Raw genomic sequence first — 26,799 nt, 5'->3', positions numbered from 1 at the left:
CAACCACCAAAGACAAAAACAGAAGGACAAAGGGAGAGAAAGGTAGTAAGAGACTTTGGGAAGAAGGGAGGAAGGCAGAGAGGACAGAAGAGAGAAGAGAGAGAGGATATGTGAATCGGAATAACAAGTAACGAGAACTCATCCAAACTGTCCCTCAATGTTTCACCAACCTTATCATTTTTGCATATCCAAGACGTCCTAGATCTCTCTAAACAAAAACTCGATGACAGTGTTTTCTTGTTATGCGGGAACATCTTATCTCCTTCATTTCACTGTAAGCAACTTAAGGTTTGAAGATGAAACAAGTAGTGTTATGTTTTGGTTCCTATAATTCATTTTTGTATCATTGAAATGCCACAGGGAAAGCACAGACCCATAAAATACATTTTTAAAAAAATAGCCTATAAAAGTAGAAAGAAGTATTTAAACAATGTCTTAATCTTAATAATCTAAAAGAAATGGATGTAACGGGCATGACATATTCAAGATCTGCTTTAATTACAGAAATAAAAATGGCAAGTCCCTACTAGGTTTGTTCTTATACATGTCAAAAAAAATCACCCGTTAGGTTATTTTTAAAATTTTATCCTTATTTTATTTTATTTATAATTATATTACTTATATATTTCATTTTATTTTTATTTTAAATTTATCTTTATTTATTGTATTTTATGTATTTACACACATTGTAATTTTATTAATTATATACAACATTTTGTGAAGGATCAGGAATATCACCAGAGTTATATGATACAGATGTTTTAATATTGGAATGCGAGTAGAATAACTATGAAAACTGCAAAAGAAAAATGTAGAGATGAGAGGAGAAGGCAAAAGTGACACTAAGAAAAATAGGAATACCAGGGGAAGTGGAGAAGATGGAGATACTTGGAAAACAAATCTAAATGTAAGTCTGTTACAATCTGTATCACAAGATAGAAAAGCTTTTTTGAAATTATGCAGCTTTTCCTTGGCAAATTTTACAAAAGGAAATATAATAAACTAAAACAATGTTATTTTCCTAAGTTCAGATGCACCAAATTCTGATGCTGGACCTTACTCTGACCTTGTGATCAGGCTTCCAATTCTTGAACAAATATACAATTGTCACAGATAGACAGATATAGTCCTATTCATAAAATATTAATACAAAGTATTTCCCTATGCTTTAAATATAATCCCCTGAATAATGAACTCACCTGAGCTTCTGAAAGCTCTAATCCTCCACATCACTGTAACTTTTTCTCAAAGAGGTGAGAGGAGGAGACAGACTTGATAAGATGGTAAGTCTCTGTATTAGTCTATTCTCACTCTGCTAACAGAGACATATCCAAAACTGGTTAATTTTTAAAGGAAAGCAGTTTAATTGACTCACAGATCAGCATGGCTGGGGAGGCTTCAGGAGATTTACAATCATGGAGGAAGGGGAAGCAAACACGTCATTCTCCACATGGTGGTAGGAAGAAGTACTGAGCAAAACGGGGCAAAGCCCCTTATAAAGCCATCAGATCTCGTGAGAACTCACTCGCTATCAAAAGAACAACATCATGGGGGTAACCATCCCCATGATTCAATTACCTCCCACTGGGTCCTTCCCACGACACATGGGGATGATGGGAACTACAATTCAAGATGAGATTTAGGTGGGGATAGAGCCAAACCATATCAGTCCCTTTGTACTAGGGTCTGTAAAACCCAACCACAGCAACGATGGAAACCAGACAATCTGAAAGACATCTTGCTGACAAGAATCATGGAAATACCCTGTATTTCTTTATTTCCCTCAAACACCCCTCTTCATTGAAAATGCAAGTTTTTATTCAACAACACACAGTTAAGAGCTCCTGTGGTGTGCAAAGCACTCCACCCTGCCTTGCAGATGAATGCTGAACACACAGTCTGTGATCACGAGACAGATTCTATCAGAACCCACTAACACAAAAGCAACCAAGTGAAGGCAAAGTTGGGTATCTGCTCTAAGACAGTGCTTCTCAAATGGTAGTATGCATAAGGAGAACCTGGAAAAACTGGGTAAAATGGAGATTCACACATTCCATAAGTCTAGGACAAGACTCAAGATGCTGCATTTCTAGTCCACCCACAGAGGCTGCTATTGCTGCTGCTCCTTAGACCACACATTGAGAAGCAACCGTGTAAGGCACAAAGTGTAAACAAAGGGCGGTGGATGATAAGTGAGCAGTGATTCATGCTAGCTGATAGTGGTAGGGAGGGTTCATGGGAAAGATCTTGCATCTCAACAGGAAGAGGAACAGAGGTGTGTATTTCTGTGTGGGTAGGTGGGGGCCAGAAAGAATCACAGAGACAGTGAGGAGCAAAGAGAAGGGAAGAAAAGAGAAGGTATTCCAAAAAGCAAAAATAATTTGGGTAAAGTTCTCAAAGCAGAAAAGTACATGAGATATTTACAGGAAAACAAGAAATCTAGTAAGACTAGAGTATAACCTGCAGGTGAGTGGGCAAGGAATTACAGAAAATAGGCCTAGAACGATATGCCATGGAGAAACCATATACATCTTACGTAGATTTAACCCTACATTGTGGAGGGCAGGGGGTATCTGATCACCAACAAGTTAGGCAAATTTCAGCTGTAAAAATTAATTCTGTAGAATAAAAGATCTTGAAATTCTAAAGTTATTCATATTCTACATTTTGATATGTATCACTAAATGCTCATTATTAGTCTTCAATATAATTGCCTTTCTGTAAATCATAGCCATCTTCAAATGAATAACCTTCCTTCAAATGAGACTGTGTAAGATCAAAACAAAATATGGCCTGTTCCCACACTCCTTAGAGTGTTCACCATTCAGCAGCCTAAAATTAAGCAATGGTTTAGTGGAATCACAAATCATTTGTATTTACAGTCAAAAGCTGCTAAATTCCCGAAATAGTTCATAATGTAATATCCTGAAAAAGGAAACCACATGAGGCTATAAGAGTGCATAGGTTTTCGTACAGCTGCCTGCATGTAAAGGAATAGATCTGAGTCAATGCTGTGTGGCAAGAAACAGAGAGGACTCACAGGATGCCCAGGAAACTCAAGCAGGTTGCCAAACCCTAACGGGCAAGTTCACTGCCTCCCTGCCAACATTATTAACAACAAAAAAAAAGAAGAGAAAAGGTATCTAAAGCATCTAATAAATTATCTATCACTTGTTGTTTCTGTGTCTGTCCAAATCAGTAAAATATTTAAATATCACATTATCGCTCTTTGAGATAGGCTACGAGTCTCAGTAAGAGGTTCCAAGTTAATTTTTTAAATAAGTAAATGTCTAAAAGTTAAAAAAAATCTATAGTAGGTAGGAAGTGAAAACACTGTGCCCCCTTCTCCTCTCCCTTTGGCATTTATCCAGTCTCTCTCTTACTATAACCATATATAACTACTACATTCAGATGCTTTCATTTTTTCACATATAACTGGTTTTCTTTTTACAAAAATTGAATGTGTGTATATAAAAGATGCTTATTTTATTTAGTAATGTATCTTTCACATGTTTTCCAGATTAGTTTATGTAATCACATTTCCTTTAGTTTGTTTTTTAAATTATACTTTATTAGGAAAAGCATAGACCATGGTTGTCACCCTAATTCACAGTTATATAGCACTGTGATCTATCATACATCATTTTTAATGGCTAAATGATTACATTGTCTAGCTTATGATAGTGTATTTAACCATGTCCCTATGGATGGCATTTTGATTATTTTCAAAAAACTGCCATTTTCAACCACATTTAGGCTTATGGTAATTTTCTTCAGGATTACTTAAAAATCATTAGGGTTCCTAGCATCTACCTAAAAGATCACAGTAAAAATACGAAATCAGTCTACCGGCCAGTGAAAACATCCAAAGAGGAGAAAAGTGAGACCTACAAAATCAGAGGCATATGGTCATACCTCAACAGCTGGTAACTCAATTACTAGACAGTGTCAATTATCAAGTAAATACCAGTAGCCAACAACTAGACAAACCAGAGCTGCAAACGGTAACTAAGATGTATCAACTTAAAAGAAAATTTAAAAAGAATCAACTTTATTCATTGTACAGATCTTCAGATAACAACTTGGTTATCTGAGTCCTTATGGCTAAGCAGAGAAGAAGTCACAAACTTGCATGAAGGACAAATGGCTTTTACAAGTAGGCATGTTGATGGCAGGTGCAAAAGTTGAGCTACTAACACCTAAAAAGAAAAGAAACCCAAAAAGCAAAAACTAGCCATATGGAGGTCTGGGGCCATTTCATGTTAGAGTCTTATGTATTTCAGCACATTCTGGGAACATCATTTATGTACAGTGAAAAATAATTCATGTTCAAAATCACAGCCCCAAATTAATGAAAGTATAATTTCTCAGGATATTTGCTATATGATAGCAGTGTAGTATGGAATACACCTGAGAAAAACAATCTATCAAAACAGTTAAAACAAGATCCTTGATCATAGGAGACCTAAGGAAGACTTTGGGCCAACCACAGCACTAAACAGACAGAAAAACAAAAGCACAAAGGTAGCATGATTGATCCAACGTCAGTGGGTTTTTGGAAATAATCTCAGCTATTAAACCAGGATACATGAATCTTATGCCACTGTGTGTGTGGCTACTCCACAATTACAAAATTGGTCATTACAAACTGAAACTTGAACTAGAAGACACTCATTGTTTAGCATTTTCAGAGAACTGAAGAATTTACCTTAAAAAATATTGTGATCAGAAATGTGAATGTAAGTGGCCCTGCTGGGGAACTGAGAGTGAGTTATAAGTCATAGTTAATTGTTGTTGTTGTTTTGAGGAGGTAGATCTTCTAAAACCCAAGAGAAAAAAATAGCATTAATTGTTGGCCAGGAATAGAGCTGTACAAACAAGAACTTACGTTTAACACGTGGATAATGGGGAAACTAAATCACACACATATGCAAAACTAGCAAATCTTCTTGCTTCTGTTTGGCTGACCACTAAATTTTATTGTTTTGAATCAACTAACTTTCAAAACGTAGCTTGATTGTTTCTCTAAGTGTTCATCATTGCGAAATAAACAGAGTAGACAGTGTACTTGAAAGCACATTGCACAAGCAGGCAGGGGACTTGAGTTCAAGTTGCAATGTACCTCCAGAACAAGGGCCTCAGGGTTGATATGTAAAGCGAGTAAACTGAATTTGATAATCTTAAACTTCCTCATGACTATTATTCATGTTTCTAATCAGCTCTTAGCAAATAGAAAGTAGGCAAATATGGGAAATCCATATACTCTGCAATACACAGTACAGACTAAAATTCCTATATTTGGGACATTTTTTGCAAAGGCTTTCTGAGACACATTTTAAATAGAGGACTCTGATTTTCCTAAGTCCCACACTTCACTTTGCTGGAATTTTTTTTTTTTTTTTTAATTCTCTTACACTTTATCTTCCTATCCAGATGACATCTAGAAAATCAGAAAGGACCTCAGAAGTCAATAATGTTATTTGGGACACTATTTGGGAAGTAGAAGCCCAGGAAGGAGAGGTGACTTTCATGAGGTCAATAACTCACTAGTGGAAATGTGAGAAGATGGCTTTTGATTGCCAGTTCAGGCCTGTCTACCAACTCTGAAAACTACTAAGAAATATAACTGCCCCCTAAAAATAACATACCATTTGTATCCAGGAAAAAGAGTCATGTCTGAACAGGCAGCGGTCCTATATCAAAAGAAGACAGCTACTTGGGCCCAGAAGCAATGCTCAGGCTGCAAAAGGAGCTGAAGTTGCCGTTCTTTTCCCATGACTTTGTGAAGATTTATGGTGTACATGGGAAATCTTGGCCCAACGTCCTATAGGCAGCACTGGATCGGATCTCTGAGGACTCCTTACAGCTATGAAGTTCTTAACATCTTTATTTCCTGGGAACAGCTGGACTGACCTGACTTAAAATATCTGGTGAATTTCTGAAGTTTTTCTATAAGGCATGAAACTTCATAGTTTGAAATATCCAAACAAGATAGATTTGATCAGAGCATACTGAGCTGTAACATTACATTAACCAAAAAAAAAAAAAATGAAGTGGGTAGGAGATTATGGAAGCCTCTGTAAATCCTGAGGGGAAAGATCATCTTATTTAATTGAAAAACACTGTCCATTCTTAGTTGCAGCACTGATCGGTAGAACCCACTGCCAGTTTTTGTATCTTTCTTTTTATTCTTTCAAATCAAAGCTGTTAATCAGCGGCTGGAGACTTCCTATCATTGCAACACTCTTTCCTTCAAGAACCAGGGAACTGTCTCAATCCTGACATTAAATCAAAGGATTATCATATTTGACTAGCAGAGCTTTCAGAGGAGTCGTAAGCCAATTAAAAGAAAAGAAAAAAACAGAAAAAAAAAAAAAGAAGGAGTTTTTCACTCCTGACATCCTGGCCTGCAAGCGGCTTTCCTTTGAAACGGCAAGAAGAAACGACTCTCAAAGACGCTTTCTCATATGCTGCCAACTGCAAAGGGAGTATTTTTCGGGGGCTGCTTGTCTGGTCTGACTCGGACTTGTTTCAGGGTGTGTCATCATTCCTCTAAGAGGTTTGGCCTGGGCAAGACTGCATTCATTAGGAATTATTTCAAAAATCCAGAGCTGGCAGCTAGTGGGAGGTTTTTCTACACGGATGTGCACCTCCCACGTGCTCTGGTCACAGACACGACTGGGCTGGTAAGAGGGCCTGACGGAACCGTGCCAGGCCCAGACACAAGTCTTCCATTCTGACACGGAGTGCTGCCAAGCGGGAAGGAACCACATCCTTCCTCATCCTAAGTCCCCTTCTTAAATCGAGTAGTTGTTCGGACAGGGGAAGCACAGAGGGGAGGGAGGAGGAGACATCACTAGTTGGTGTTAATTATAACAAGGGGAAACCTTTATTCCCAATATAAAGTTTCTAAGTGAATTCAAGACAGAATCTCAAGGCCGGAAAGGCCTTTAAATGTCATTTTGATTCAAACTCCTTTTTCCAATATTCAAATCTCCCTGGGACATCCTTGCCAAGTAGATGTCTAGGCCCCCTTTTAATATCTCTAGTGATGGGGAACTCATTACTAATTTAGTTTTCATACGGCCGTAATTGTAATAAATGTCTCTTTATGTTGAGCTGGACCCAAATCTCTTGTCACGTCAACCTGCTTATCCTGCTTGAGGTCTTTCGAGCCATGTTGGGCCTGTGCTTCCCTCTTTCTCAGACACCTATGGGCTTTCAGTACAGCGGTCCCAGTATTTCAAAGCAGCATTTCCACAACTTCGTGGAACTCACTTTCAAAACTAGGAGACCAGGGCTTTTCGAAAGTATTAGTTCCCCTACGCCCCTCTCCAACCCTCAAAGTGAGGAAAACATACTGAGGAAATGAGAATGTCATTAACACAGAAGGAACTATCATGGATTGATTAAGGCAACTCCCACGTGCCCCAGCCGAAAAAGGAAATTGAAAAAGGAAGCAACAAGAGGCCAGAAACGCAAATGGGCTGGCTCAGTCCAAGCTGAGCTTCTAGGGAATTGTCAGACACATCAGAGTAGTAACTAAACACCTGTTACCAGATGTTCAGCTGTAAGTGTAAGCAAGCTGGATAGGAGCCATGGGATACACAGCACACCTCAGCGCATGGAGGCAAAGCACACAATTTCATCGTGAGCTTTAGAGTCATACAGACCTGGGCTCAGGTCCTTCCCCACAGCTGTACAAGCTACTTAACCACATTGAGTCTCAATTTCCTTATTGGTGGACAGGGTCAGTAAAGCACCTCACATGGAATTAGATAAGATCATTATCCCAGTACTTTGGGAGGCCCAGGTGGGCAGATCACAAAGTCAGGAAATCGAGACCACCCTGGCTAACACGGTGAAACCCCGTCTCTACTAAAAATTCAAAAAACTAGCCGGGCGCGGTGGTGGGCGCCTGTAGTCCCAGCTACTCGGGAGGCTGAGGCAGGAGAATGGCGTGAACCCGGGAGGCGGAGCTTGCAGTGAGCTGAGATCGGCCACTGCACTCCAGCCTGGGCCACAGAGCGAGACTCCATCTCAAGAAAAAAAAAAAAAAAAGAAAGAAAGATGATATGAGGTAATTTTGTAAAGCACCTGGCACACAGTAAGCACTTCAATTTGTTAGCTATTATCCTTTTTCCCCTTATTACTAGAAGACTTGGCTTTGACTCTCCCAAACTTTCCCTACATACTGTACCAAATACTAGGAAGCAGAAAACCCACATATCTGGTCAAGAGCAATGAGGCCAAAACTCATGCCTGAGAACCAAGGCAAGAGAAGCAGCATGATACCAGAAAGTGCACTATGCCAGAACTAGAAAGCCAGCTACAGATCGGTTTGGCTGACTTTATAAACACAGCATATTCCTCTAAGACCTTTCTGCAAAGCTAGAGGTTTAGCCTTTTTGGCCCCAGCAATCTAGTATTCTTTGAGAACGATTACACGTACTCCATTTAATAGCAGTTGCGAAAGCTTGATTTGTATATGCCTCCTCCTGTTCCCCTGAGTCCGTGTCTCAATATCACTAACTACAAAATTCCCCACAGCAAGAAGCTGGGGTAGTCACCCGATTTGATGTGCCCTAGGGATCTCTTTAGGGGGGAAAAGCCTGCAAAACCCTGCAAGGGTGCATTGAATGGAGGATATATTATGGTTTCCTAATTCACTTGCTGCTGGCTGTTGAAATCTTAGGTGATACAGCACTGACTGTAAGTATGCGTTTTAAATAAGTCAAGACAAGTGAGTAAGTTCAGCTGTGTCTTGACAAGTAGGAAGCCAAGAGATATGGTTGGTTTTTAAACATTCAGGAGTATGTGCCGGGAAGTGCTGACGGGGAAGACTTATGGAATGACCTAATTCAAAGATGTGCAGATTTCCTGAGGGTGTTAAGGTATCCACTCAGGTATGCTTTTGTAAAGAACCCTTTCCTCTTTACCCTATGTTTGGTGTTCTGTGCTTTGATAAAAGGCAGTAAAAATACTTCAGGAAAGTGAGGAAAAAGAACAGCTGAAATTGGAACACCTGGGTTACAAAAAGCCTGTTCTTTGGGTGGAAAGAGATCTTTAAGGTGAGAATGTCCAAAAACGATGGATAGATTTTTTAAAAGTATTATTATTATTATTAGAGACAGGTCCTTGCTCTGTTACTCAGGCTAGAGTACAGTGGCACAGTCCAGACTCATTGTAACCTCAAACTCCCAGGCTCAAGGGACCCTCCCACCTCAGTTCCCCGAAGTGCTAAGATCGCAGGTGTGAGCCACAGTGCCCAGCCATGAATGGATTTAGAACATGGACACAGCGTGAACAAAGATACATCCCAAGATTACCAGGCAGCGGTGCACAGAGTGAAATGGGAAGGTGAGCAATAGCATGGTGCCCTTTGAATACACAGAACACCAAAGAGCTCTTGAATCATCAGGGGCTAAGTGGCCACTTGATGGTCATCACCACCTCTGAGCTTCAGTTTTTTCACTTGTGATAATTCAGATAAAACTGACCTTGCAGAGCGGTTATCAAATCAAATGAGATAATGAACACGTAAGTGGTTTGTAAATTGTTGGGCATTTGGATACACATAAGGGAATACTGTTGCTACCACTCAGTAAAGCCCCAAAGTCTTAATTTACTACGTAATAAGTATTTGTTTTTATAGGATCTCTCCTCTCAAAATGATACTGACATGATTGCATAAGCCAATTTCATTGAAGCCAATGTTCTAATTGCATGTACGCTTCTCCTTGTTCTTCACCTACTAGGAGCAAACTTACCACGGAGTTTTTAAGAAGAGTCATCTAGGCATTCCATAAGAGCATTAGAGTTGACAATAGCAGCCATAGGTGAATACACTTTGGCTTGCAATGTACACTAGCATTTTTAACTCCCAGAATGGTCCAGAACCTGTTATGATGACTCTGGGTCACCTCCTTAAGTGAGAACAGAAGAAAGTCCTGGGAGTGCAAATTTTCCACCTTCATGATTATAACAGAATCCTCATTAATTGCCCCACTTATTCCCTCTCTAAGCATTGACACCCAATGCGAGATCTAAAATACAGATCTGATAATGCCTCTCCCTTACTCAAGAATATTCAGTGTGTCTCCGTGTCTTATAGGATTAAGTATGAATTTCTTAACAGAGCATTCAATGTCCTCAAGAAACAGTGCCTCCTTGCATTCAATGACGATGTATTCACACATCATCTCCCGGTCAGACTGGGCTCTCTCCAGGGAAGGTTCCTGTTTCCCTCCTTCACTTTATGTTTTCATTATCTTCCCTTTTCTCTAAGACAAAAGTCACTTCTGTTTCTTAACTGTGCCAAAATAGTTAAACTGGAATGATGTTTCCTAGAATTCCTTACTCTCTATGGTTCCAAGTTAGGGCTGCCCATAGAGAACTTTATTCAGAGGGTCTGTCTAGGCCTCTAGGTAGTACTGCAGCTCACACATGTTGCTGATCACTGACTCACCTCCTAGATGGGGCAGCAGCCATGCCCACTGCTCTTTCTTTTTCTTTTTTTTTTTTTTTTTTTTTTTTTTGAGTCAGAGTCTCACTCTGTCGCCCAGGCTGGAGTGCAATGGCGCTGCGATCTTCGGCTCACTGCAGCCTCCGCCTCCCGGGTTCAAGTGATTCTCCTGCCTCAGCATCCCAAGGAGCTGGGACTACAGGCCCCCGCCACCACGCCCAGCTAATTGTTGTATTTTTAGTAGAGATGGGGTTTCACCATCTTGACCAGGTGGTCTTAATCTCTTGACCTTGTGATCTGCCCGCCTCGGCCTCCCAAAGTGCTGGGATTACAGGCGTGAGCCACCACGCCCAGCCATTTTTGTATTTTTAGTAGAGAAGAGGTTTCACCATGTTGGCCAAGCTGGTCTCTTGACCAGGCTGGTCTCGAACTACTGACCTCATGATCTGCCCGCCTCAGCCCTCCCAAAGTGCCGGGATTACAGGCATGAGCCAGTGTGCCTGGCTGCCCACTGCTTTTTCAATTCCTGCTAGATCTTCCCTTTAAACTCCTCCAAGTCTGAAGCCAGGCAGATGTGAAATTCCATGGCTAATGGCACCAGTCTCTTCTGCAGAACACCTATATCATCAAACTAGAGACTCAGGGGCTCCAATCCATCCTCTTCCATGTCACATCCAGATTTCACTTCTGACTGTCTGCCTACCACAGGCAGAGGCAACAGACTTCAACAGGCTTCCTAACCAGTGCCTTCTGAGGATTTATTAACTGTTCTCTGATCTCCCAAATATCCTACCCTAGGCCTTCAGTTGCCCAGTTTCTCCCACAATTGTAACTCTCTCTGATAAATCGCACAATTCATATCATTCACTTACCCCGATCAGACCATAACTGATTTACCGCTTCTCCTCACCAATCTCTCTATGTCCGACCTGCCCATCACTTCAATATCCACTTTAAATACAACTTCCTTCTAAAGCCCTTCCTGAGTGACACAATTGTCTTTCCTTTGAAATACCAAAATGTTTTATTACCTTATATATCTTTTCAAAAGACATTATGTATTCTCATACTATTTGAAATACTGTATAAATTGTATTATAAACCCCTATGTATGTTTTATCTTTCAGTTGTGTTTGTGTATTTGCTTTTTTAATTCTCTGTGTCTCACCAGTGTCTTGCCTACAGAAGTTTCTCAGAAAATGTTTATTGTCCTAAAGAGTAAATGAATTATCCCTACCAAGACTCCCGTTTTATTAACACAGGCAACTGAAACCCAGTGTTACTATGTGTGGTATCACCTCGCTTATATGAAGACTGTTTCTATAGCGGCCATAACTTTTAACTTCCTTACCTTGGAAAAGAGTTTCTCTAGTCCACATTCAAAGCTATGTATTCTTATTATATACCCAGTCCAACAGATTCATTACCCAGCTTCCTAGTCTACAGTAAAGCAGAAACTGTCAATTGCATGGGGAATGGAGAGCCAGATGTGCCGAAAGCAACGAGAACTAGCAGACAACCAGAGCGAGAAAGGCCAGCAAATTTACGAAAATCAGACTACACAAATTTAACAGTATATCAGTCTGGGACCATTTAGTATACGAGTAAATGATCTCACCTCAATAAATTCCACAGGAATTACAGTCCACTCCAATTAGCTGTCCTGCATAACTAAGATTAAGTAACGCTCCATATTTTAGAATAATCTCCTTCTGAAATGATTCTTAAAACAAAAATTTAAGAAAGGTATATATTGAAACTTGCCATTTAAAAAAATCCTGCAGCAATTCCCATTCTCAGAGAGAGAAAGATGAAAAGGGAGACGCATTTATTTTCTCATGCATTCATTCAGCAAATATACAGTGAGTGTCAATTATGAATCAGGCACCATTCTCGTGTATGTGTGTGTATGGGTGTGTAGACCTTTCCTTAAAATACTTTATCAAATAGTGTCAGGAACATCGAAACATTGGAACTTTACTTGGAAAATGCAGAAGGATAAAAGTTACACCTTTTAAACATGCCATAAGAAGGACAAAAGCAAAAAAAAAAAAAAAGGAAATAAGCACCATATTGGGTCCCTACAAAGAAGCAAACAAATGTAATCCACAAAATAGAACTCAGCTCATTGTCACCAGCTTCTTCCAGGTCAAAGTAAACTGTCAACTGGAATGAAGCTTCCTGCCTTCCACAGGCAACCTTTGCCTCATTTCTCTGCCAAACGTGTCTTCACGGCAGGCGCGGTCCCTGGAGACTCCAAAGGTGTGCAACCCTGCACAATTTGCTTTCAAAGAAAAATGTGGCAAAACACAAGACATATTTGATTTTATCACCACAGCCTCGCGAAACACACACAGAGGCAAGCATGTCAAGCATGTGACTTTTTATTTTTATGTTTCAGTTGTAAATTTGGTTTACGACTCAAATTTAAAATTTGTATATGACTGCAGTAAAGATTGAATGAGATAGTGAAACTAAAACACTCAGCACAGCTCCTGGCACACAAGAGGCGCAGGATCAATATTAGGTCCTAAACCTCCAGCAAGTTCTGTAAATTAACCTTATTAAGTGTTATCTGGGGCAAAACTTTGTCTTCTGCTGTTTTTCCCTTGTCACCCAAAATGCTCTGGGATCATCACTGGAATACAAAGTAGCTTTCCAGCAAGGTAGATCCAGGCTGGGGAGATAGACAGGCAAGGTTGGAAGTGCTGCCTGTAGCTATGTCAGATGTATGAAGGAAAAAGGGTGGTCACACAGCACCTTTTGCTCTCATATTGTTCTCCAGAACTGGCCTTCCTTCCTATAAGAGGGCCCTTCAGAATCCACACTGCATACCCTGCTGAGGGGAGGGTGCCAGAATGAGCCCTGGAACAAAATTAACATCACTGATTATATGATTGAATCTTTGGCTTTGATTTTTAAAAGAAAGTTAATAAAACAAGCACAACTAAAAACCTGCCTGGTACCTAATTATAATCATGTTTAGGGAGGTTATTTTAGTTCAAAAAATAATAAAAACAGTTCAGATAGACTTAGCTCTAATTATGTCCCAGGCACTGTGCTAAGTGCTTTACATGCATACTTCATGTAATCCTCACAACAGCCCTATGTTTGTGACAACAACATAGATGAAGAAACAGGTTTAGAGATGTTAGTAATTTTACCGTATCACAGAGGTAGTGAGTACCTTCTGCCTGCCTAAGTTGTCTGGGTCTAAAACCCACGTTTTTATCACTATCTGCTAATGAAATGATACTTGAAAGAAGAGGTCCTGAATTAATTCACTGATTCAATACACTTACGAACTATTCCTTCATATAAGATACCACAAAGTGAGTGGGACAAATAGAGGTGAATGAAGTTGCAGGTTTACTGTTTACAATCAAAGGGCAGAATAGTATAATGATTAAGCTTGCTCAATTTCCAATATTGACTCTACCACTGATCAACTCTGTGACTCCAGGTCTCAGTTTTGTCTTGTGTAAAATGGTGATTATAACTTCACCTGCCACGTACGGTTATCCCGAGACTTCAAAAAGAAATTATTTATAGAAAATTTAAAATACAGTCTGGCATGTTACCAAGCTATTTTAAACTCACATTATGAAGAGGCATGTATGAGATTATATGTGCAAGTGCCCAGTAAACACATCACGGAAGAGATGACCTGTAAGCTGCTTCTTGAAGAGTTAAACTTGTAGAGTCAGAAAGAAGAAATTGATCTTGTATGGAATTAAATCTGCCTTTCACATGCTTACTCTTCACTACAACAGATTCAAGAAACTGGTAGCTGAAGTTTCATAAGGAAATAGCTCTAGGTTCAATGTTTTTGGGAATTGATTACATAAAACACCTACACAAGAACTGTAAAATTTCCAGCTGAATTGAATTGAGCAATAGTGCATACATTTCCATCCATTACTTAATGCATTTGGAAATAAGAATGGTGTCATTTGAGAAAAAGCAAAGCCACATATACATATATAGGTTTTCCCTATTTTAGCTGGGTTTTTGTTTTCCCCTTTGAAACATTCTAATGGGAACGAGAGGCTACGAATGAAACATCAATGAAACCAAATTGTCTTTCTCATCTGTTCACAGCAGCCTACAGGATGAAATCAGAGCAGTTGGTCTTCTCATCTTATAAATAAGGCCTTCCATTTTCCCTCACTCTCTTTTTAAGGCTCTAAATATCTTTGACCTGGTCATCATCCTGCTTCTGTCTTTTCAGTGACTTCCTGCTACACTTTGTGTAAAATCCTGACTCCTCACCATAGCCTGCAGGACCAGTCTGACCTAGCCCTTGCCCACCTTAGAACCTTATTTCCAGCTCTTCACTGCCTCTTACTTGGCCCCCCACCTCAGTGATGACCTCAGGCCTATCCTAGGTCCTTCTCAGGCTTCTGTCTTAGTTCAAATGTCAGTTTCTCGGAGATCGCTTCTCTGACTACTGTACTCAAAAACTGTCCCCCTTCTACGTCCCTCCAATGTTGGCTGCTGTTGTAATCTTAGCCTTTCATTTCTTGTCCTGAAATCACTTGTATTTCTTATTTGTCTGTTGTCTCTTTACTCATATGTACATATTTTTGTCTTTCTCCCTATCGCTGTAGCAACCTAACAAGTAAACACTTCAACACCTCTGTTTCCTCAGGTAGCTTTGAAAAACTCCTAAATATACAGATAAATATATACTTATACTCATTTTTACATACACATATATACACGTACACATGCATATATATGTACATAGACATAAAGTATTACTTCAATATTTAAATATATACTCAACACTTCAAATATACATACTTACGTACATATACATATGTATATGTATGTGTGTGTGTATATATGTGTGTGTATCTGAGCGTATATATATGTCAAATTTTATTTCAATATTACATGTATAATTTACTGTCTTATCCAGTTCTATCTCTTTCTAGTTCTTGAGGACAAACAATCACACTAACATCTATCCATACACTTCTTTATTTATCATTGCCTCCTTATTGGCCATTTGCTTTTTGCTAGAAACTATTCTAGGCACTTGGGATACAGCAATGAGCAAATCAAGTGTCCCTGTCCTTGTGGACTTTATAATCTATTGGAGGTGAAATAAAAAATAAGAAATGAGGAAAGGATTGCCTATGCAATAAATAATGCTGGGGTAACTGGCTAGCCATATGAAGAAGATTGAAATCGAACCCCTTCCTTACACCATATATAAAAATTAACTCAAGATGGATTAAAGATTTAAAACCCTGGAAGACAACCTAGGCAATGCCATTCTGGACAGAGGAATGGGCAAAGATTTTTCATCATAAAGACACCAAAAGCAGTTGCAACAAAAGCAAATACTGACAAATGAGATCTAATTAAAGAGCTTGTGCACAACAAAAGAAATGATTAACAGAGCAAACAGAAAACCTACAGAATGGGAGAAAAATTTTGCAAACTATGCATGTGACAAAGGTCTAATATCCAGCATCTAGAAGGAACTTAAAACAAATTTACAAGAAAAAACAACCCATTTAAAAAAAAATGGGCAAAGGACATGAACAGATGCTTTTCAAAAGACATACATGAAACCAGCAAGCATATGAATAAAAGCCCAACATCACTAATCATTAGAGAAATGCAAATCAAAACTACAATGCGATACCATCACACACCAGTCCGAATGGCTATTATTAAAAAGCAAAAAATAACAGATGCTGGCCAGGTTGCAGAGAAAAAGGATCACTATCGGTGGGAGTGCAAAGTAGTTCAACCATTGTGGAAGACAATGTGACAATTCCTCAAAGAACTAAAAAGAGAAATACCACTCAACCCAGCAATCTCATTACTGGGTATACACCCAAAGGAATATAAATTACTGTATTATAAAGACACATGCATGTGTATGTTCACTGAGCACTATTCACAACAGCAAAGACATGGAATCAACCTAAATGCCCGTCAGTGGTAGACTGGATAAAGAAAATATGGTACATATACACCATGGAATACTATGTAGCCATAAAAGGGAATGAGATTATATCCTTTATAGAAACCTGGAGAGAGCCGGAGACCATTATCCTTAGCAAACTAACACGAGAACAGAAAACCTAATCCTGCATGTTCTCACTTAGAATTGGGCGCTACATGAGAACACCTGAACACATAAAGGAAAACAACACCCACTGGGGCCCACTGGAGGGTGGTAGGTGGGAGGAGGGAGAGAATCAGGAAAAATTACTAATAGGTACTGGGCTTAATACCTGGGCGATGAAATAATCTGTACAACAAATCCCCACGGTACACGGTTACCTATGTAACAAACCTGCACATGTACCCCTGAACTTAAAATAAAAGTTAAATTTTAAAAATAGACTGAACAATAAAATAGTATGTGTAAGCTTATAAGGTAACAAATGCCACAGAATAAAGGAAAAACAAAAGTATGGTAAGAGAGATCAGGATTTCAGAGAGCAAGCAGCCCTATTCTTGCTTCCCCTACCCCAAACCATGCAAATTCAAACAATCCAAGTAGCCTTCTCTGAGAAGATAGTGAACAAAGACTTTAAGCAAATGAAAGAGTTAGCCATGTAGCTATCTAGGACATTCAGTCAGAGAAGAAATAAAATATAAGTTAAACAAAGTCATGAAAGGTAGTTCAAAGACTGGCTTATACAGTAAAACTGTATTTTAGGCACTTCATAGATTATATATATTAAATTACTTCTCCCCACAACTCAATGAATAACATAGAAACGTTAAATAACTTCATTAGGTTTACATTGAGGGAGCAGAATTTGAACCCAAATTCAAACCCCCACAATATCCTGCCTCTCAGTATTGAAAATTCTAATCCAGTGATTCTTAGATTTCAGTGCAGAAATCCTAGATATCCGCTGATTTCAGAAGCTATCCACATGATTCTGATGTAAAGGATCTATGCACTGCAATTTATCACTGGTCTAATTCCTCCTACACATGAAAGATTCTGAGATATTTTAAGGTAAATATTACATTCATTTCCTATCCTTTGCCATCCCAATTGTTTGCCAAATTGTGGCACATTCTCTCAGACCAGCTGGGGCATATACTTGATATACTCCCCCTCTCCATCTGAGATTCATCAAATAAGAGAGGCTTTGGGTAAACAGCAGTGCTGAATGAAGAGGAAGGAACGAATATTTACTGAGTGCCTTCTAGGTGCCAGCTATTAAGAGCTAGGGACTTAATATATTTTATCTTACTTGAACCTTACTAATAAATAGAGAGAGAGAAAGAGAGAGATCGAGAGAGAGAGAGAGAGAATAGGAAGGAAGGAAGAGAAAAGAAGGAGGAGGGAGGGAGGGAGGGAGGGAGGGAAGGAAGGAAGGAAGGAAGGAAGGAAGGAAGGAAGGAAGGAAGGAAGGAAGGAAGGAAGGAAGGAAGGAAGGTAGGTAGGTAGGTAGGTAGGTCACGTTTATTACCATTTTACGTGAGAAAACTAAGTCTGGACAGGCTAAGCATGCAGTACCTAGAATTCAAACCCAGCCCTGATTCTGAAGCCAGCCTACTTCTTACTATCTACTCTCTCCATTCAATCTGCTGCCCCCACCACTGTCTCACTCTGTAATTGGGAAACTGAAGTATAATCTTCCAGAAAAGTGCTATTTAGTGTGTATTACCATTCTCAAGTCTCCATCATTTCTATAAACAGAAAGAACTCACATTTTAATGAGAGCAAAGCTTCTTCTGTGGGCACTAAACGCTCAAAAGAAGAAAGCAGAAAATGTGTACTCATAATGCTAGAATCCAAATTAAAGCCAAACATTTTATCCTTTATTTTGTTGTAGAAAACTATGGAGATTAATGGTGATACAAAACTTGCTTTTTTTTTTAAAGAAAGGTTCTATTTTCATTTCCCAAATATTAAATGCCCATGTGCCTAACCGAGTCATCTACTTTTTCTTCCCATCCCCAAACCTGGGTCCTGAAGGGGATGGGGCAGATGGGGAATGGTCTGCAGGTCAGAGTAATGTGGTAGAATCATATCCTTAAGGACATAAAGGGGTCTTTATGGAACTGACTCTCAGTGCAGTACTCAGTTGTAATTCTCACTGAGGCCAATGAGATACCTCCTAAGACATTGTTCTACAGTCAGAGATTTATAAAACACTCTACCTTAGACATAATATTTTCCAAATTCCTCATTTTCAGGGTGAAAGCAAGGAGTCTGGAGAAGGAAAAGCAACTAACCAGGACCACGGTTGATTGAGGAAAAAAAAAAACATAATCCTGGAATTAGAAAACTAGGGTCCAAGTCCCGGTTCTACTATTTATTAGCTGCTTGGCCATAGTAAATATGTAGCCCCTTTGAGACCCAGGATGTAAAACGTTAGCAACACCTGCCCTGATTACCTCAGAATTATTGTAAAAAGCAAAATGTTATATGTGTATACATTTGTATATACAATAACAAGCATGTTGAAGACTTAAAGTTCTATATAAACAAAAACTGTATTATTTAAACCTGGACCTTTCTTTTTCTAACTTAGTATCCATCTGGGCATGCAATGGAACCATTCTCATTGCTGTTGTTAATTGTAATAGAGGTTAAAATCCCTTGGCCGGGCGCGGTGGCTCAAGCCTGTAATCCCAGCACTTTGGGAGGCCGAGACGGGCGGATCACGAGGTCAGGAGATCGAGACCATCCTGGCTAACACGGTGAAACCCCATCTCTACTAAGAAATACAAAAAATAGCCGGGCGAGGTGGCAGCGCCTGTAGTCCCAGCTACTCGGGAGGCTGAGGCCGGAGAATGGCGTGAACCCGGGAGGCGGAGCTTGCAGTGAGCTGAGATCCGGCCACTGCACTCCAGCCTGGGCTACAGAGCGAGACTCCGTCTCAAAAAAAAAAAAAAAAAAAATCCCTATGCACAAGGCTGTTAACAAATGTCATGGCATATGATTGACACTTACCAAAAGCCTGACAAGATGGGTTTTATTATCCCCATTTTTACAGATCATAAAAATAAGGCAAAGAGAGACCAAATAATTCGGCCAAAGTCAAACCCAGGCAGGTAAGTCTGACGTCAATGTCCACTATATTAAGCAAACACAATTTTAAGTTGCCAGAGCATCTAACCATACTGGCTTTAATAAACTGCTATCAACGAAAGGAACATTTCCAGACATAATGCTTATAAAACGACTGCTTCTCATTTCTGTTGCCATTAGCATTGATTGGCAGAGGAGGAAGCCAGTGTAATCATGAGGACTTTTATGCCAGAAAGGTAGAAATCACAAGCATCTGCTGGATATAAACTAGACATAAAAGGTTACCTGTTCTTATGTTCAACTGATGCCAATTATATCAAATAATAGTTGAACTGATATAAATTCTTCAATGCTTTTAGAAATCTTGAGATCGAAGCTCGTTGCAGCTGCCCACTTCAATGGAAACTTCCTACTTTCTCTCTGGCAATTTATGTATGACACTTGACACTGGTCTTGCTGTCAATATATGCAAAAATGCACTTCAGCATCATCCTTCACTGTGTTTTCTGCAAAACGCCCTTTATGATTAGGACAGAAACAGGTTTTCCCATCATTAAGCTAGTAATGTCTGACCTTCTTGGAGCCGACGACTCCTTATCATTGTCTGATTTTGTGACCACAAAATTAAATGAAACTAAAACTACTTTACTAGCCTGTAGAGGCAAACTTTGGCATAACTAATATTATTGATAAAGCATGAGAAATCCAGAAAGTCAATTTTGGACCTACTGACATATGAACCCATCATCATATCATTCAATTTTGCCCTTTTTACATATGAGTTACTGTGCTAGGCACAGGGCAGAATAAACCATATTCTCAGCTGATATTTTAACGTAAATATCACATTCATTTCCTATCCTTTACCATCCCAATTGTTTGCCAAACTGTGGCACATTCTCTTCGACCAGCTGGGGCATCTACTCAACATACTCCCCCTCTCCATCTGAGATTCATTAAATGAGTAATGATTTGGGTAAACAGCAGTGCTGAATGATGAGGAAGGAATGAATATTTACCAAGTCCCTTCTAGGTGCCAGCTAGTAAGAGCTAGGGGCTTAAAATGCTTTATCTTTCTTTAATTTCACTAATAAATAGAGCTAGATAGAAAGATGACTGACACACAGATTAGATAGATAGAGACATTTGTAAGTCTCTCAGCTGATGGCATGGCTTATTCTGCCCTGTGCCCAATGGAGATGAACAAAAACAAAGGCACAAATTACAAATTCCTGGACCACAGTAAAAAAAAAAAAAAAAAAAAAAAAATCACAATAGAGATAGAAGATGTTATATGCATTTAAAGGGGTTTTGTGAGCTGGAGAAAATCAAGAAAGGATTGGAGCAGTATGTTTGGAAAGGAAAGAGTAAAAGAAGAGGAGAAGACAGAAGCTGAGGTAGTATGGTGTGAGAATACAGAGAGGGGGCATTCACAAATCTGGTTATATAAGTTTCCAGATTTCATGGTGTGGTATCTAGTAAATATGCTGTAGTGGAACAAAAGGATTTGCACTCAGACACACACAGGTTCCAATCTTTACTAATTGGGAAAACTTGGGCAAGTCTGTAAGTCTCTCTGAGCCTCAGTTCTTTCATTTGTAAAAGGCAAATAATAATATATATCTGAGAGTTATTTTTGTGTTTAAATGAAATCACAAAAATGCATGTGCTGATGAAATGCTGACTTCTCTTGACCATCTTTGTTTGTTCAGAAAAATACATCTCCAGGGAATAAAACAATAAGAGCATTTTCTTTTTACTCCCCCTTCTCCGTTTTAGCTTTAACTTTTGCAAACAGATGTGATTACAGAATCTCAAAGTTGAAAGGAATCTTAAAGATACACAATGCATTATAGCAAAAGAAATTTAGAGATCATCGAGTTGAGCTCTCCCACATGTTAGGTCCAAAGGTAAAGATATTTCTCAGTCACAGGCAAGGTAGTACCAGGATGAGGATGTAGGATGGTGGTTGGATAGGTCATTCGTTTTAGTCTAAGTCCTCAGTTCTAGTCCAGAGGTGGGACAACTGGAAGTTTTTCCTAACTGTAGAATAAAATGCATAGATGAGTCTCAGCATCATGTCTTGCTTTGTGCTGTTAAATAGGCTGATATGGTTTGGGTCTGTGTCCCCACCCAAATCTCATCTTGTAGCTCCCTTAAGTACCACATGGTATGGGAGGGACCCAGTGGGAGATGATTGAATCATGTGGGGTAGGTCTGTCCTGTGCTATTCTCGTGATAGTGAATGGTTCTCACAAGATCAGATGGTTTTAAAAACGAGAGTTCCTCTGCACAAGTTCTCTTTTTTGGCCTGCTACCATCCACGTAAGATGTGACTTGCTCCTCCTTGCCTTCCGCCATGATTGTCAGGCCTCCCCAGCCATGTGGAACTATGAGGCCAGTGAACCTCTTTCTTTTACAAATTGCCCAGTCTTGGGTATGTCTTTATCAGCAGCATGAACACAGACTAATACATAGGCCATGCTACGTAACTCTATGAGCCTCAGTTTCCTAAAAAAAAAACCACGCAGGATTATTGTGAGGACTGAATGAGATGATATATTTAAGACACTCAGCACAAATAATCATGGAGACAAGTAAAGAGTGGCTGTTAAATTTTGATGATCATAATTTAACAGACTAATACATTGAAGGAGTTGTTGGCAGAAGACAGAATCAGTGTTTATTAAATGTTTTCTATGAATAAGATGCTGAAATAAATAGGGAGTTAAGCTTCTAAGCAGGCATCAGTGTCCCTATTTCCTAGCTGCGGAGCCAAAAGATCATCATAGAATAACTTGCCTCAGATTTCAGCCAGACTCTCAAAATCCACACTACCACAGCTGCTAGAGAGAGTTAGAATAAAGTCAGACCAAAGGGATGTCTCCTAACAACCCTATCAGTGTAAACCATCCATTCTAGTTTAAAAAAAAAAAAAAAAAGCAGCAAATGAATGGCTAACCTGAATTTATCTACCAAAATATCACTTACCAAATGTTCTGTAAACTTCCTGTTCTTTGGTGTTTCTTCTTTTTTCTTTTCTTCTTCTTCTTTTTTTTTTTTCCTACACAGAACAATTTCCAAAATGGGCAAAGAGCACAGTAGGTGGCTCTCTTTAATATTTCATGGGTAAGGCAACAGTGACTCACCAGATCCTACAACTGTGTCACCAGCAAAAGCCTGATGAAGTTGATCAACAAATGAAGCTGTGTATAGGCTGGAGATAATCTTTGTTTTTTCTACGTCCTCTGATTTCCTCAAGCCACATTCTGCTTTCCTAACTGTGCCAGGTAAGATGATGTTAACTGCTTACCTATGGGAGCAAACATTTGCTCCAAAATGCCAAAAGCAAAGAGCAAAAAGTTTCTTCTACAACTGCGTTTGCAAGGCTGTGTGCTTGCTACAAAGAAGAGGGATCTAACAGCCTACAAGAAATCTCAGTAGATGAATAGCCTCACTGCTTGGGCCAGAAACAGATCCCTTCATCTTCCTACATGTGCCTGCAGCCATCACTTTCCACAAGGAGGACTGAAACTCCAGACAAGTCATCAACACCACCAGGAAGCAGTGGTCTCTTTCTGCAAATGCCACCTTTGCACACTGTTCTGTTTACTCTACTCAGTACCCACAAAATTGTCAAAAAAAAAAAAAAAAGTTGAATAATGCTATGGACACTCATGACATTCATTGTTCAATCTTCTTCCTAGCCTTTGAACTAGCATGAGGATGGCAGAGGGAAGAAACCACTTACAACAGGAAGAAAAGAGCGACATCATTCTGTACTTTGTCTTCTTAGTTAGTACCCTTTCTCTTAGGAATCAAAGGTGTATTACATCAAACACAGAAGAGTAGGAAGGTTGTCTTAGAGACCATTGCTTTAAATACCCTTTTATGATAGTCGGCCCCACTAAACTCTACAGAACTGTGCTTAAGGATTGTTCTCTTAGCAAGGAAATACCCACTTTTCAACAAAAATGATATCCTGCAATAACCAGACAAATAAGGTCAACTTTATAACTGAAGTAAACTGTTAATATCTCATTGGCGAGGAAACAGAGTGTGATGAGAAATGCCCTAAACTAGATATGAAAAGGTGTGAACTGTATTCCCAGAGTTAAAACATACTAACACATGACCTCTAGCAACTTTTCATTTCTCTGAGTCTCATTCCAGGTATGTTCTCAATAAATTGAGACTAGCTAAGAAGAGATATCATTTAATGAGCACCTATTCACTACATGTACTTGACACTATTCTATTGCATTTATTCTTTATACAGATTTTTAAGCTAAGCATTTTCTTTCCATTTTAGAACTGGATAAAACAGAAACTTTAAACGATTAAATAAACTGCTCAATATCACCCAACTACTCAGGCATGAGGGCTGGAATTTGAAATCAAGTAGGTCTGACCACAAAACCTGGGCTCCTTCCTCTCTTAATATTCTTTTCATGTCCTCCCAGGGCTATTGAGAGTAACAAGGAGTATCACATACGCAGAATGCACTTTAGAAATTTTAAAGTTCTACACATATATATGGTTTTGATAACAAGTAATAATCTATATAAAGATATGGGTATAACTGATCAACCTTTCTTTGAAGAATCAGAACCAAGGGGATTAGCTTTTAATTTCCCTTCCATCCTCATGATCTGACCTTATTTTGAACATTTTCCTTTTCCCCCACAAGGCCCCTGTCTCTCAGGCACACATTCAGACGTATCCCAGCCAGCTTACCCCAATGCATGTACAGGGAACAAGCTGATGGAAGCATCCTTTACTAATGCTTGGTGCGGGAGGTACCTAAGTGGGCACCACTGGGCTCTTATCTTCCATCAAGATGTATCACATCCTGTTCTCAAGCACTTATCAATACTGCATACAAATGCTATGGACTGTGAAGGAGGCAGCCAACTACAAATGCTGGACACTCAATTTAAGGAGTCATGGCAAAGCCAGTAGACAGTAGTAAATCATTGCATGAAGTCCATCAGAATAAAATCAATTGTCATGAGTAGGGTAAGAGTGTAGGAGGGAATCCATTTAATTTTAAAATACCAATAATACAGGAAGACTAGTGTGGGCTTGCGAATGTCTGTGTGTTCCTGTTTAAGTAAGGCAAGTTTGTGTCCAGAAGGGTCTGCATTTAGCAGCATCTCTGTACAATCCAAAAGAAATGTATGAGAATTCGGTTGTTTTCTGATACTAGATGAAAAAGGTTGTTCGGCTGACCTAAGAGAGCGCGGATAGAAGGCTTAGAACAATCTGTAACATAGCTGCAACTTCCAACTTTCTCTTCTCGTCTTTCTGCCTCTCATCCATGTCAAGACCCTCTCTGTCAATAAATGATGTCTCAGATCAGGGCTGAAGTTTGACCTAAAAACTAGTAGGAAATTCACATCACCGAGAAACATCAATTTTACATTTCGAGCTAAGCACCCATGACCCACATCACACATGGACAACATTCAGAAAATTATTCTCATAAAAGAGCTGCTCAAATTCAAAAGAAGAAAGTCACCACATTTACAGATTTTTTTAAAACTCCTCTCTAAGGTAGTATGAAATCACCTTTCTGAAAAACCCACTGTGTGCAAGGTTACTATGTAATGATATTTAAAATAGTTGCCATCAGTTTTGAACCAACCAGATGCCAGGCCAGGCACTGTGCTAAACATGCTACTTGAATCATCCCATTTCATCCTCCCAACTACCCAAAGGGTTCATTGTGACCATTATAAATCTCCATTTTGCGGCTGAAAGAAAAGAAAGGAAGAAAAAAAGAAAAGAAAAACCCAATATCAGAAAGGTGGGATAATTTGCCCAAGTTCACACAGCTAATACATGGCAGAGCTGGAGTCAAAGCCAAGTCCTCTTTCTCATCCAGTAGCTAAACCAGGGATCTGTACAGCAGAGCAGCAAAATGCTTCGCGCGGCGCCCTGGTTCACAATCTCACAACCAGAAGGTGGAAGGAAGACAGGCTGAGGGCTAGCTCTTCAAGGAAACGGCAGAAGTTTGCTTTTATGTTTGTGATTTTCTGTTTAACCCAGCTTCCTTGCTCCCTCCCAATATTTAGAAGAGGGAAGGGACTCTACGGTTCCATGAAGTCAGCTCTTCCCAAGTGAGGAGCACCCTGTACCCCACAGGGCCACTAGCTCCGCTTCCTCCGGGGCTGGGAAGAAACAGTACCATAGGAGGTCACTGGCGCCCGGGCCTCCCTCCTCCCTCCCAGTGCTCCTCCAGAAGCTGGTAGGACACCCTGGGCAGGGGCATCTTTCTGAGAAAGCAGGTCAGGGGAAGAGGGAGTGAGGCTGCAAGCAGCATTTTCCCAGGCTGTCACAGCTCTGGACTGAGAGCGACATGATACCGAGCGAGCATGCTGGGACACACCGCTTCCTTCTATCCTCAGAGCTTCCAGCAGCGGTCTGGAGAAACCAAGGCGGAGATGGGGGCGGGGGGTGGTAGCGGGGAGGGGGCGGTGAGGAGGAAAACAAGGGTAGATCCCTCAAAGGGCTGAGGATGGGGGCGGCAACGAGCAGACGTCCCACAACTGCGTTACTTAAATCCCTGCAAAGCAAAGATAGGTCTCTGAACGTTTGGGTTCGAATCCGGGCTACAGCCCTGACTAGCAATATGACCTATCCCAGCCGCTGCCTCGTTCTGTGCCTCAGTTTCCTCCTCTGTAAAGTAGGAGGGTTTAACGATACGATCTCTAAGAATCCATCTGCCCTGAGATTCTGCGGCTCGGTGACTTCTGAGCCCTCACGGCGGCGCGAGACTCACCTTTCTTGGGAAGCTGAGCGGGCGCAGCAAAAGCAGCCAGGATGGGTGCAGTGTCGCCGGGCACTGCTTCTTTCCGCGCCTCTGGCCAAAGCGGACCCCGGAGACCTGGATTCCGGCGGTCTTCCCCAGTGAGCCTCTTACTTTCCGCCGCACTTTCTTTTCCCCCTTTGGGGCTCCTCCCCCGGAGCGGCGCGATTGGCCACGGCCTCACGGCTCAGGCTCCACCCGCCGCCTTGGCTCGCGATCCATCCGAGCTCTGGGCTTGCAGGAGCTGCGGCCGCGGGGCGGCGCCCTGGAGGGTCCCGCCCGCTGCGAGGAGGAGCTGCGCCGCGCCCGCCTGCGGACGGATGCAAGGCTGCGCTCGGCCCCTTCGGCTCCCTGCCACCGCCTGTGCGGGCTTGAGCGCGCTGGGAAAGGAGAGGGTTAGTCCTGCAGCGCAGCTTGGCACGCTGCCAGGCGCTGTGGGAAGCTACGCCCCTCACTACACACCGAGGCGCACACATGTGCTCATTGCAAGATCGTGCT

At 40.5% G+C, this 26,799-nt stretch overlaps 1 protein-coding gene across 4 annotated transcripts in view; it reads right to left on the bottom strand.

The window, feature by feature from the left end:
* The window catches only part of IL1RAP (interleukin 1 receptor accessory protein), a 145,034-nt gene extending 118,585 nt beyond the window's left edge, over positions 1–26,449 (bottom strand). For 3 of the 4 annotated variants that reach the window (XM_025377769.1, XM_025377772.1, XM_025377771.1), the window contains exon 1: positions 26,275–26,443. The gene's annotated coding sequence lies outside the window, so the exon portion shown is untranslated. Of the gene's footprint in view, positions 1–26,274 lie in introns of all 4 variants that reach the window. The other variant, XM_025377770.1, reaches the window with a different exon arrangement.
* Between the last annotated feature and the right edge of the window lie 350 nt (positions 26,450–26,799).

The sequence above is a fragment of the Theropithecus gelada genome, chromosome 2, assembly GCF_003255815.1.
Source record: "Theropithecus gelada isolate Dixy chromosome 2, Tgel_1.0, whole genome shotgun sequence".
Classification (NCBI taxonomy): domain Eukaryota; kingdom Metazoa; phylum Chordata; class Mammalia; order Primates; family Cercopithecidae; genus Theropithecus; species Theropithecus gelada.
This window is presented reverse-complemented; position numbering and strand designations above follow the sequence as displayed.